The sequence below is a fragment of the Tenrec ecaudatus genome, chromosome 14 (assembly GCF_050624435.1).
Source record: "Tenrec ecaudatus isolate mTenEca1 chromosome 14, mTenEca1.hap1, whole genome shotgun sequence".
NCBI classification, from domain to species: Eukaryota; Metazoa; Chordata; class Mammalia; order Afrosoricida; family Tenrecidae; genus Tenrec; species Tenrec ecaudatus.
This window is the reverse complement of record NC_134543.1, coordinates 62,325,498-62,338,229: the sequence shown is the minus strand read 5'-3', so window position 1 is coordinate 62,338,229 and position 12,732 is coordinate 62,325,498. Positions and strand designations below refer to the sequence as shown.

Genomic DNA, 12,732 nt, shown 5'->3' with positions numbered 1-12,732 from the left:
CAAAACAAGCTGGATTTAAGAATATAGAAATGATTCAAATGCTAGAGGATTAGTGTGTATGTGTAATAGTAGATTAAAATAATTCCTCAGCAAAGAGAAAAAGAGTGATGTATGTGTGATAAATCAACTGACTAACTGAATCATTTTATTTAGAAATTATGGGAAAGAATTGTTGAAAGGGTATTTTGAAATCCCTTAAAATAATTATCTGAAGGGTGTAATCTGGAAAATTCTGATAGAAATGAAGAGCACTTTAATAGTCTAGAGTATTTTGAAATTACACTGATATTAGTTTCATGGTGAAAATTGAACATATCTTCCAATGGGGACATTTAATAAACTGTATCATCTGGCATTTGTGCTATTTTATAAACATTCCCCTCCCCCCAAAGCTCATGTGTATAACCAACAGGGTATTATATAAATAATGTTATGTTAGTCTGAGTCTTGTTAGTCAAAGGCTATGGCCACTTTGTGCTCTGTGGAATTATTCACTTGGTGAGTTTACATGAAGAGCCTCAAGCAACCCTGTAGAGAGTCTTACATAGAGAGTTGAGACATCCAAGAATCGGAGTTGAACAGACACACTCGGGTAATAATTGTGTGTAAAACTTCTTGAATACAGATTATCTGACGTAAGTCAAGTCTTGAGATGCCGGAAGCTTCAGTGGGCATCTAGATTGCCACCTCATGCAAGACCCTGTGTCACTTTAGTACTTCTCACTACCTGGGCCACAGAAACTGTGTGAGATAATAAATGCTAGTTGTATTTCACCTACATAAAATTTGGAAACGAGTCCTGGTGAAAAAGTGGACTATATGCTGGGCTGCTAACCACAAGGTCAGCAGTTCAAAACACCAGCTTCTTCATGGGAGAAAGATTTACAGTCTCAGAAACCAAAAAAGACAGTCCTACTCTGTTCTGTAGGGTTACCATGAGTTGGAATCAAGTTGATGGCAGTGAGCTTTTAGTTTTAAGATTTGGAGTGATTTATTATTAATCAATATATAAAAACTGCAAGATTTTAAGCATTAGTAGTTAATGAGTGCAAAAAGGAAACAAAATATATTTCCTCTCCAAGGCTAATGAATGAAATTGTTTGAATCTTTTTAGAAAGTCAATATGCTTTGTTTATGGTTGAAGTATTTAACCTCAGAGAGTAGTTGTTCTTGTTGTGAAGTGCTGAGGTGATGGCTCTTACTCATAGTTCCCCAGTGCACAGCAAACACTACATGGCCCTACACTCTTCTCGTAATTGCTTGAGCCTGTGATTGCCATAACTGTGCCAAGTGATCTCATGGAGGGTCTTACTCTTCCACTGATCTCTGCTTTACCAAACTTTATATCTTCTTCCAGGGATTGATATTCCCATAATAATATGTATGCGAAGTACATGAAACAAAGTCTCACCATTTTTGCTTAACCAACATTGTGGTTGTACTTCCTACAAGATAGATTTGTTTGTTCTTCTGCTAATATCTTGACTGTCAAATGGCTCCACGGTAGAATTTTTCACTTCTGGAACAACAAAATAATATTAAAAAAAAAACCCAGCTCAGTTAGTAACTTTGATCAATAATCAAACCAAAATTCTAAATTGATAAAACCTGTATGGGCCAAGAGTAAATATCGTGGACACAACAGAGTGACCATCTGAATCCTACTATTGCTCACACAGCATATAGTGCTTGTGGCAGTGAATTAAAATGCTCATCATTGTTCATCAGCTTTAGTGTGTGTTTTATTTGCATAAAATATCATTATCATGACTCCGTACTATTTGGTTTTCCATTATTTCTCATGGGAAAATATGTTCAGTTCTCAAACTTTTTATTTTCAAACACCAATTTGGAACAAATTGAATTCAACAACCAAGGTACACCTGTATATTCAATATTCTTCTCCAATGACACAGTTTAAGTGCACTAATTCTAGTCTTCTTTAGTCACCGTCCATCTTTTATTTGCACATTAAGAGATTAAAAAAACATGCCTAGTTGGGGATATCTCAGTCCTCAGAGCAATAGCATAGTCTTTAACACTCTAAATTAGGTCTTGTGCAATGGATTAACCCAATGCAATACACCTTTGATTTTTGAATGATGTTTCTATTGGCATTGATCATAGATCTCAGCAAAATGAAATCTTCACAAGTTCAAAATTTTCTTTGTTCATCATGATGTTGTCTATTGTTTCAGTTATGAGAATTTTGGTTTTCTTTGCCATGTGTTGTAATCCACATTGAAGGCTACAATCTTGGATATTCATGAGCAAGTGCTATAAAGCCTGGCTTTCAGCACGCAAGATTTTGTCATCTTTTATCACAGGTTTTTAATGAGCCTTCCTCCAATTCTGTTGCTGCATTTTCTTTAGTAATCAGTTTATCAGCTTATTTACTCGGCATAGAGATTGGGTAAATATGGTAAAACATGCAACCCTGGCATGCATCTTTCACGATTTGGGGGCCATGCATTATTCTTGTTTTTCATTCTAACTGCCTCTTGGTCTATGTACTGGTTTTCTCATGGGCACAATGTAGTGTTCTGGAATTCCCATTATTCACAATGTTATCCACAGTTTGTTGTGATTCTCACGGTTAAATGCTTTTGCATACTTAATATAACACATGTAAATATTTTTCTAATATTCTCTGCTCTTGGCCAAAGTGTATTTGGCACCACCAATGATATCCCTTTATTATGGGATAGGTAAGTATATGTCTTCAGTTTTAAATAATCCTATTTCATAGACACAAATGGTTCCCTTATAGAGATTTGATAAAAACGACTAAACAAGGAATTATTTTAAAATATTTTCTAATATCCAAATAAGAGGCTTAATGAGCATCATGAACATGGCCAGCATACACCCAGAGGATATGAACCACTCCTTAAAACTGGACCTCATTGTAAAACCATGAAAAACAGAATGGGGGCCAGGGAACGAATTGTCAAAAATGATGTCTTGCTTAGGGCCTCAATTATTGCTCATGGAAGAAGCAGTCAAGATCAAATGATGAAATGCATTGGGTAAATTTGCTGCAAAAGATCTGTAAAGTGTTGAAGAGCAAGAACATCACTTTGAGGAATAAGATGCCCCTACCCTAGCCATGCTATTTTCAATCACCTCATATGTATATGAAAGTTGGACATTGAATAAGGAAGACTGTATTTGAATTAGTGTGCTGCCAAAGAACACTGAAAGTTCCATAAACTGCCGGAAGACCAAACCAATCTTTCTTGGAAGAAGTACAGAGAGAAGGCTCCTAAGAACCAGGATGATGAGATTCTCGTGTATTTTGGATATATTGTTAGGACACCAGACCTTGGAAAAGGTCACCATTTTTGGTAAAGTCTAGTGGCAGTGAAAAAGAGGATGATCTTTGATGAGCTAGATTGACACAGTGGCTTCCAACACTGGTTCAAAATCAGCAACAGTGGGGAGGATGGTGTGGGAGGGAATGAGCCATGTTGTCCTCAGTCCTACTGGGTGACTATGAGTCTGAATCAGCTCAACAACAGCAGCTAACTTTCCAACTCTCTTGGTTATATTATTTAAGTTAACTTTTTTCTCTTCTTTGTGTCTTATGCTAATGTCAAGCTGGTACTTTAAATAATAATTCTACCACCCAAGTGCCTTGTCACCTTCGGACAAATAGAACTCTTTTATTCCAAGATAAAATAATATGCTGTTTTTGCAGGTGGTAAAATTCTGGAGGGGATGGAAAATATACTTAACACAAAAGTGATTTTACTTAATAAAATTCTCCCACTGACATATATTGTAATTTCATCAGGATCACTGCAGTGCTGACAAATTTTAAATAGCATGTGATACACTATTAGCGATTCTGAATTAAAAAAATAAAGCTTTGCCATTTTTACAGGGAATTTTCATGTTTTGCTTCAAAGTTTTATTACTTAATCTACCTGAGTCTTCATTGGAAGGGAGGTGAGCTTTCCATTGCATATTAGTTTTTATTATGATTCTCATATAGAAGATGATAAAAAGTAAAATAATCTCTCCCCAAATCTAGCGATAAGGGCTATTCTTCCCGAGCTGAGCAGGGAGAGAAGACAAGGAACTCCTGGCCTAGACTCCTGAAGAAGACTGCCAGCACCTGGTTTTGCTCCTCAATAGTTCCTCAGGGATATAGTGCTTTTTTCTAAGTGGGATTCATTATATTCTTCTGGGTTGTTTTTTTAAAAATTATTTTCTATAAGGAGAAAAAAATTCCACATCAAAAATAGGAGGAGTCTAATGTATCAGTAGTCACTATATACAACCTTCAAAGTTAAGTTTAAGAGTGGAAATTACTACCATCTTATATTTTTGTCCTAAAATCTCTTGCTTTAAGAGATTCTGCATGACATATCTTGCCCATGCCAAGTGCATGCATGTAACAGTTAATGCTCAGGTAGACATAAATGGATGTCTATAATGGAAGAGTCCTGCTTTTGTAATGGTTAAGTGCGCCGCTGCTTTCTGTAAGGTCGGCAGCTGGAACCCAGCATTTGTTCCCAGGGGAAACATGGAGCAGTTAGGTTCCCTAAAAACCTGTGTCCTTGGAGACCTCCGGGGACACTTCTAACAAGCATGACTCTAGCTATTTAGATGTAGAGGAAATTCTTGGTTTAAGTATATTAAGGATACTTTTAAATAAATTATGCATGTGAGCAAACGAGTTGGTATTACATGTCTATGTGAAATTTTGCATATGTTCCTGTTTTTGTCCATTAAGAGAATAAGATTGGCACATGCACATAAAAACAAGGCAGAACACACAATGCAAATATTTACAGTATGTTTTCTAGAAGGCTTACTACAACACATTATAAATTAATTGCTAATTATGTATATGTGTTAGTCCAGGTTGACTAGAGAAACAAATTCATAGAAACTCATGTGGGTAAGAAAGTGTTTTATATAAAAGAGCAATTGTATATTCAGAAAAACAGCCAGCCCAGTCCAGATAAGTCCATTATTAGCCCATATATCCGATACCAGTCTTAAATTCCTCTTGAGAGTCACAAAGCTTGCAATGATGCCAAATGCAGGAAGATCACATGCCAGTGGATAAAAGATCTTGTGGACCCAGTAGCAGTGGAAGCATATAAACACTTGTCCAGGTCCCAATATGTCTTCTCCAGCGCTCTGAGTGTCTCAGCAAAGGGAAGGCAGAGAGAGTCTGGGTCTGGCCTCCAGTGAACTATGTATTTCTGTCATGCCTCCAAATGAGGTCATCAAGCTGCAACCTGATTTACAGGCTAGACTCCACCCCTTTGCTCAAGTTGACAGAAGATTATGTAATTGTGATGGTATATTACAATTTTCTCTTAAATTATTTGATCATGTAAAAATCAATGCATTAAGCTGTCAGAGAAAATATCACATGTCTTACATTAAATACTTTTCTTAGGGAAAAGAAGTAATGGAATTAAAGTATCATCCTGTGTACTACTTGTGTACTACTAATAATAAGAATACTTTTGAAAAGGAAATGTAAATTACATTGAGAAATAACAGAGTGTAATCAGAAACTAAAAGCTATGGTAAGAAAATATTGCAGATCACTACAAGTCTTGAATTATAATATTATAAGTATATTGTTTTTGTTCACACTTGATATATATATTTTATATATATATATATATATATTTAAGTAAAGCTCACGTAACTGTGATTTAATACAACTAAATTCTTTTTCTCTCCATCCGTCCCCTGAACCCCGCCCACCTATACAACTAAAATTTAATATAGTAAGAATACTGTGCAAGTGTTATGAAAGTTTTGTTGAAATTGGGTGCTTGTATTTGTATCAGTGAAATAAATGTTCAGAAAATGGAATCACTAGCAATGTAATTTAGGTTCATCTGAATGCCCCCAGATGAGTAAAAATACCATCTGTGTGGCTATAGTTGATTAAGATGAGCAAAACCTATAGTATGAATATAGGTGCCATGCATTTAAAATAAACAAACACAGAGCCCAGTAGAGTATTTATCAGCTTATTTACACCTATACTAAATGATGAAATACATCATTTATGTAAAGCTAAATGTTTGAGAAATATTTTTATTTCTTTAACTTAATTTTTATCTTTTAATACTTTAATTGCTAAGAAGATGTATGGTTAGATGACTATACTTTTATAATAAAAATAGGTATTGGGAAAGGGGCAAACCCAGCTCATAAAGGTAATTCCAACCAAAAAGAGGAGGAGGAGAGGAGAGAGAATGTCATCATTCAATAAAAGTCAATAAAGTACTTGTTTCCAGCATCAATATGAATATTTTGAAACATTATGAAGTCTATTGCACAATAGTCAAGCATTATGAAAATGGAAATGATTCACCCTTGCAGCTGTCACAGCACCGAATTTTATTTCAGAAAAAGAAAAATTTTAACTGTAACTTTCAGCAGAAAGTTCAGCATAATTGCTATCCATTACAACAGAATTGACATAAAGTGATGATGTAGATTTGTTAGACTTGTTACATCCACATTACTTTAAGATATTAAAATAAAAGGTTACCATTTATAAGCTAGTGATGTTCAGTTTTAATGTTCTACTCATTAGAAGCTAGCTATTTTGAGATTATTTCAATTACAAAGGTGAAATACAAGTTGCTTATTAAGAACATTATTTTCCTTTCTTTAGGAGATTTTACTTAGAAATAATCAGTATGTAGTTTATTTTCATAAAAAGTAAATAAGAACAAAAAGAAGCACTAAAATGTAAAGTTGCAATGCTTCATAATATTAGTTATTTTCTAGCTAGAAGAATGAAATATTTTCCATGATGGTAAAAAATTATCCTTCTGCTATGTTTGAATAATAAAAAATTAACATAAAGTAAATTACTTTAGGTTATATTATTTTATGAAGAACTCAAGAATATCCAATGACTGGTTAAATTGATCTCTGAATCTAAATTATTAGGTAAATATTTAATTGTTGAGTAAAGTAACACATTTATATATTTATCAATAGAACTATATAATAGTAGAATATTTCATTTTGTAGAAATCAGAATACTACATTTAATGCTAATAAATATAGATATATTGTAGCATAATTGAAAGGGGTCACCTCTATATTAGAAAATCTCTGGTAAACAAACACACAATTCTATTTAAATTCATGTCCAGCATATTCATTTCTTAAATTGACCCCTAGTCTGCGCCTTCATAATTCTCAAGCTTTAGTCTTCACTATTTCTTATACCACAACATTAATTTGACTATGTCTGCTGTATGGCATTTGTCATAATAATTAAGGATGTTATCCCTTCTTCATTAAATGCTTCTAGATCCCTGATTAATTTTCAAGATAATCTAATTTTGAATTCCTCTTTGTTTTCATTTCACATGTATTTCAATTTGAGTGAATTTTAAAAGAATATATATTAACTGATTTATTTTATATTTCATCAAAGATTTGTATACAATAATATATACAAATATTTTGTAGTTGGATTTATACCTTGAATATTACAATAAAATTATCTTCACTTTTACTCTTTAGAAATCATTTAGTAAGAATTTATATTTCAAGATACCCTGGTAGCCTAGCTGGATTACATGCTAGCCTGCTTGCAGTTCAAACCCACCAACCTCCTTGTAGGAGAAAGCTGAGGTTTGCTATCCCACTAAAATATGCATGCTCAGAAGCAGTTTTCCTCTGTATTTTAGGGTTCTTGTGAGATGGAGTCAGCTTGATGACAGTGATTTGAGTTTAGTGAATTTATTTTCATGTATTAAGTCACTTAATAATAGTCTATGCAACTGATAACAGATCTCAAAATAATTACCTTAAAGATATTTGAAACCATTTGCAGCTAAGTATTTCTATTTAAGTTTGCAAGAGTATTAATAAAGAAGTTTACATTAACTCTTTCAACAACAAAATGTATCAAAAATTTCACCTTCAAAATAGGAAAGTATAGAAAGAAGAACAAAAGAAAAATAAGATGGAAACTGAATTTGAAAAAGGAAAAACAGCATCGTGTGAAGGTTTAGTGGAAACACACTTCTCCATAATAGGTAATGAAAAATCCAATATGCAGATGTCTAGCACTTGCAAATGTTAAGCAACTATATAGATAGCAACAATCTTGGACAAGGGAAGGAGAATTCTAATCTAAACTAATATGATTACAAAGTAGGATGAAAAAAAGGACTGATGGTGTTCGCTGTTGCTGTGTGCTTTCTAGTTGGCTCCAGCTCCTCAAGTTCCCATGCACAACAGAAGAAACCACCCTGTTCCTCGCATTCTCACAATTGTGGCTATGTTGATCCCATCTGGGGAGTACATCCATCTAACTGTGAACGGTCTTCTTTTCCCCGACCCAGTCGTTTACCAACCACGGCATGTGTCTCCAGTCACTGAGTGTTCCTGATGATACAGACGTCCAAGGTAATATGAGGAAACTTTCCCTTCTCATTGCTAAGGACCATATTGACTATAGTTTCTGCAAGATTGATTTGTTCTCTTTCCTAGAAGAGTATGAGATATTCAATAGTCTCTGCCAACATCATAATTCGAGATCATGTAGTTTGGGTCTGGGATCTTTGTTCATTTTTCTTACTTTCACATGCATATGAAGCAATGGAATGCACATGCCTTGGGCCAGAGGTACCTTAATCATCAAAGTAATATTTTCCTTTTTAAAACTTTAAATACGTCTTGAAACAAATTTTCCCATTGCAATATATTGTTTGATGTCTTGATTGCTACTACTAAGTGCATTACTTGTCTGCACAATAAGAATGAAACCCATGACAATGTTACGTTTTCTCCAGACAATGTTACATTTTCTCCATGCACCCTGTTGTTTTTACTGATTTTTTTTAGGTTTAAGTGTACTACATACAGAATCCTAGGGTCAGATTTTCATCGTAGCTGGTAAAATTAAGAATAGGGTATATATCAATCCCAAACAGAAATCATTCTTTTAGCTATTATGATCATATGAGTTTCATTGTGTAGAGAAGGTGGGGGCTATCAGAAACTAACAAAACAGCTTACTTACCTATTGTATGTTTTATGGTCAAATCTGCAGATACAAAGAGAAATGATATTCAGATTTCCCTTCAAGAAAGGTCCAATTTATGAACTGTATGAACTGCAGAACTACAATTAACTGAAAGTTCCTGCCTGTCAGCACTAGCACTTTTCTAGCAACAAGGAACCCTTAGTTAGAACAAATTCACTTGCGATATTTGTGCCTTGATAACTTCTAGTGTACCCTAAAATCTCTAAGGATTCTGAATTTTACCTCCATGGTTCAAGTTATTTTAAGTGAGTAGTAGTTCGAGTCTATTCCACAATTATTTTTTTTCTCCTTTTCAAAAATAAATATAGATACATAGATAGATAAATGATTAGATAAAAGATTAACTAAAACTTAAAACTTTCTAGTTCATGAAACGGAATCAATTAACTTAAATATGTTCTTCTATATTTCATTTATATATAAAATATTTCGATTTTGTTCGATCGACAATGTTCATGGCTTCTGTAATGAAGAAATCAAATGATGCATCCCACTATGCAATCTCCTGCCATTCAACTCTTTAAATAGTAAACATATGACTTTGAAGACTAAGATGCACCTGACCAAGGCAATGGTATGTCCAATTGCTTCACATACATGCAAATGATGAATAATATATACAGAAGACCTAAGAAGAATTTAAGCTCGTAAACTATGGTGTTGGTGAAAAATATTAACTATACCATGGTATGGTAGAAAACAATGGAATGTGTCTTGAATGACATAGTTAGAATGCTGCTTAGAATCCAGATGGTGGCATTTCATCTCACATATTTTGGACATGTCATCGGAATGAACAAACCCTGGGGAAAGATGTCACACTTGGGAAAGTCGAGGGTCAGTAGGAGAAAAATGAAACAAAAAAGAGAAGCTTCTAATGAGATGGACTGACACAGTGGCTGCAAACCCAGGGTCAATGGAGCAACGATTGTGAGAATGGTGCAAGACTGAGGAGAGCTGTGTTTGTCGCACTAGAGTCACTCACTGCGGTTAGAACTGACTCCAAGGCCCAACAACAGCAGCGCTCTGGTCTCGGCAATACCGCATCAATGCAAACCCCACTCCAGTGCACGCAGAACACAGGTGAAGCCAGAGACGTGATTTATTTGGGGCCTAGATATAATGTTCTGTCCTGTGTTCATTTCCTTATAGAAGTTGCCAGTTTTAACTAACAAATGTTAGAGATTCTTTTTATTTGTGCTGTAGCCACCTACAGGGAACTACTGCCAAACAGGTGCTGGTGTGCTGCTCATATGGCTGGGACTTTTTAAGTGAACGTCGTTTTCTTCATGATCAAAGAAGTTTTAAAGAAAATCTCATTATGATGGGCTAAAAGTAGGATTGAAGTAAAGGCTGGATGATTAAAATTAGAGGGAAAAGTTCTCAGAATAATTATAACAGTCAGTTGGCTTTTATACTTTTAAAGAGAGGGAAAAATTAAAAAGCAGGTGCCCATTTCATTAGACTAAAATCTTGTCCATCAAGTAACAGCAGTTTTCTTCCGTAATTAGTTGAGTACAAGCATCAATTGTATAATATTCAACCACACTCTAAACTGCAAGTCAAAGTATACGCTCACTGCCATCGAGTCAATGCTGACTCATAGTCGGCGACCCCTTATGGATTTTCCAAGACTGAAATTAGTAGAAAGCCCAGTCTTTCTCCCAGAGCTACTCATGGTTTTGAATTTTCGACTATGTGGATGCAGCCCAACACATAAGTAACCACTACACCTCCAGAGCCCCTAAAAAATAATACTGTATAAGATCACTCATTATTTGTACTTGTTTTTTCCTTTCACTCTTGTTATGTCTATTGCTTTTGTTCTTTCACAAACTGTATCAGTGTCAATGTAAAATAATACCATCTTCTCTAACAAAGGAGGAATGACCAATGGCAAACAATGCAATTGTTCAATATTGTATTTTATGTAATTTTCCCAATTAAAATTATTTTAACTTTTAAAACATAAAAAAACTTTTATTTTGCTTCTGTACCCAAATGTTTACTAACCCACATTTTAGAACACATAATCAGGATCACAATATACATGGTGAGATGTATAGTTTTTATAATTAATAAAAATTATCTAAATATATATAATTAACACATGCAATTAAAATTAATATTTTTACTTTAAATTTCACAGGAGTGAAATTCTAAGTTCACTGCTCTTTAAGTCAATTCCAACTCATAACGAACCTAGATGGCAAAGTGGGACAGCTCCCGTGGGTTTTTGAGACTGTCACTTTTAATAGGGTTGGAAAGTCCCAGCTTTCTCCCAAGGAGGGGCGGGGGCTTTCAAACTGCTGCTCCTGGGTTTAGCAGCCCTCTGTGTCTTGAGAGTAAGAAGACAAATGGAACCTAAAACAAATAAGACACAGAGTTTTCTACATAGGAATGAGTTTTTCATGTTTGACATACCCAGATTGCTTTTTTAAATTTACATTGGGTAAATAAAAAGCAAAGTATTGTGATATAGTGACTATTTCTTCTACATTATAAACTATTTTGGCTCTAATTGTTGGTGATTTGATTTCATTAACCACTCTACATCCCAAGCATGAAGAAAACTCTGACTTTTCACAACATTTTAGCAGTAAACAAGAGGACAGGACCCAGGGATTGATTTTTCTCTCCATTGGTTATTCATTATTTCTTTTTTTTAAAATCATTTTATTTGGGCTCATACAACTCTTATCACAATCTACACATAAATCAATCATGTAAAGCAAATTTGTACATTTATTGCCCTCATCATTCTCAAAACATTTGTTCTCAACTTAATCCCCTGGCATCAGGTCCTCATTTTTCCCCTCCTTCCCCACTCACCCTCCCTCGTGAACCCTTGATAATTTATAAATTATTATTTTGTTGTATCTTGTACTGTCCGACATCTCCCTTCACTCCCCCGGGGAGGAGGTCACATGTAGATCCTTGTAATTGGTTCCCCTTTTCCAACCCATCCTCCTTATGCCCTCCCAGTATCGCCACTCACACCACTGGTCCTAAAGGGGTCATCCTCCCTGGATTCCCTGTGTTTCCAGTTCCTATCTGTACCAGTGTTTATCCTCTGGTCTAGCTAGACTTGCAAGGTAGAATTGGGATATAGCGTCTGGGATCTTAAAGGTTTGAAGGTAAACAAGTGGCCATCTAGCTCAGAAGCAACAAAGCCCACATAGAAGAAGCACACCAACCTGTGTTATCATGAGGTATAGAAAGGATCATGGATCAGACATCATCAGAACAAAAAATCTTACCATAGTGAATGGGGGTGGGGGAGTTTGGAGTGGAGACCCAAAGCCCATTTGTAGGCCACTGGACATCCCCTTACAGAAGGGTCTCGGGAAGGAGGTGAGACAGTCAGGGTACAATGTAGCAACAATCCTAAATGCTTCCTTCCTCCCAATCCCCCCACTCTCATGATCCCAATTCTACCTTGTTTCTTCTGTTGAATGGCTAGAGATGCTCTCTGGGTGGCTTGGCTAAGGCTGATCCTACTTTGGGAATTGTGTTGGGTTATATTTCTCTTTTTGAATGGGAACAATTATGGACCCATAGGGCCACTAACCATCAGATTCTATTTTATGGCATAGAGTTTTGTTTTTAGATCCAGTGTTCCACAAGTCTCCCCAAATTTACCAGGAGAGTGAGTTTTCAATATTAGTTCTCCA

The 12,732-nt window shown here is 35.2% G+C and overlaps 1 long non-coding RNA gene across 3 annotated transcripts in view; it reads right to left on the bottom strand.

Annotated features, from left to right (window-relative positions):
- Positions 1–216: 216 nt before the first annotated feature.
- The window catches only part of LOC142425772 (uncharacterized), a 131,138-nt gene continuing 118,622 nt past the window's right edge, over positions 217–12,732 (bottom strand). For 2 of the 3 annotated variants that reach the window (XR_012779697.1, XR_012779699.1), the window contains one exon: positions 11,068–11,422. This is a non-coding gene — a long non-coding RNA (uncharacterized LOC142425772). Of the gene's footprint in view, positions 1,520–11,067; positions 11,423–12,732 lie in introns of those variants that run through there. The other variant, XR_012779698.1, reaches the window with a different exon arrangement.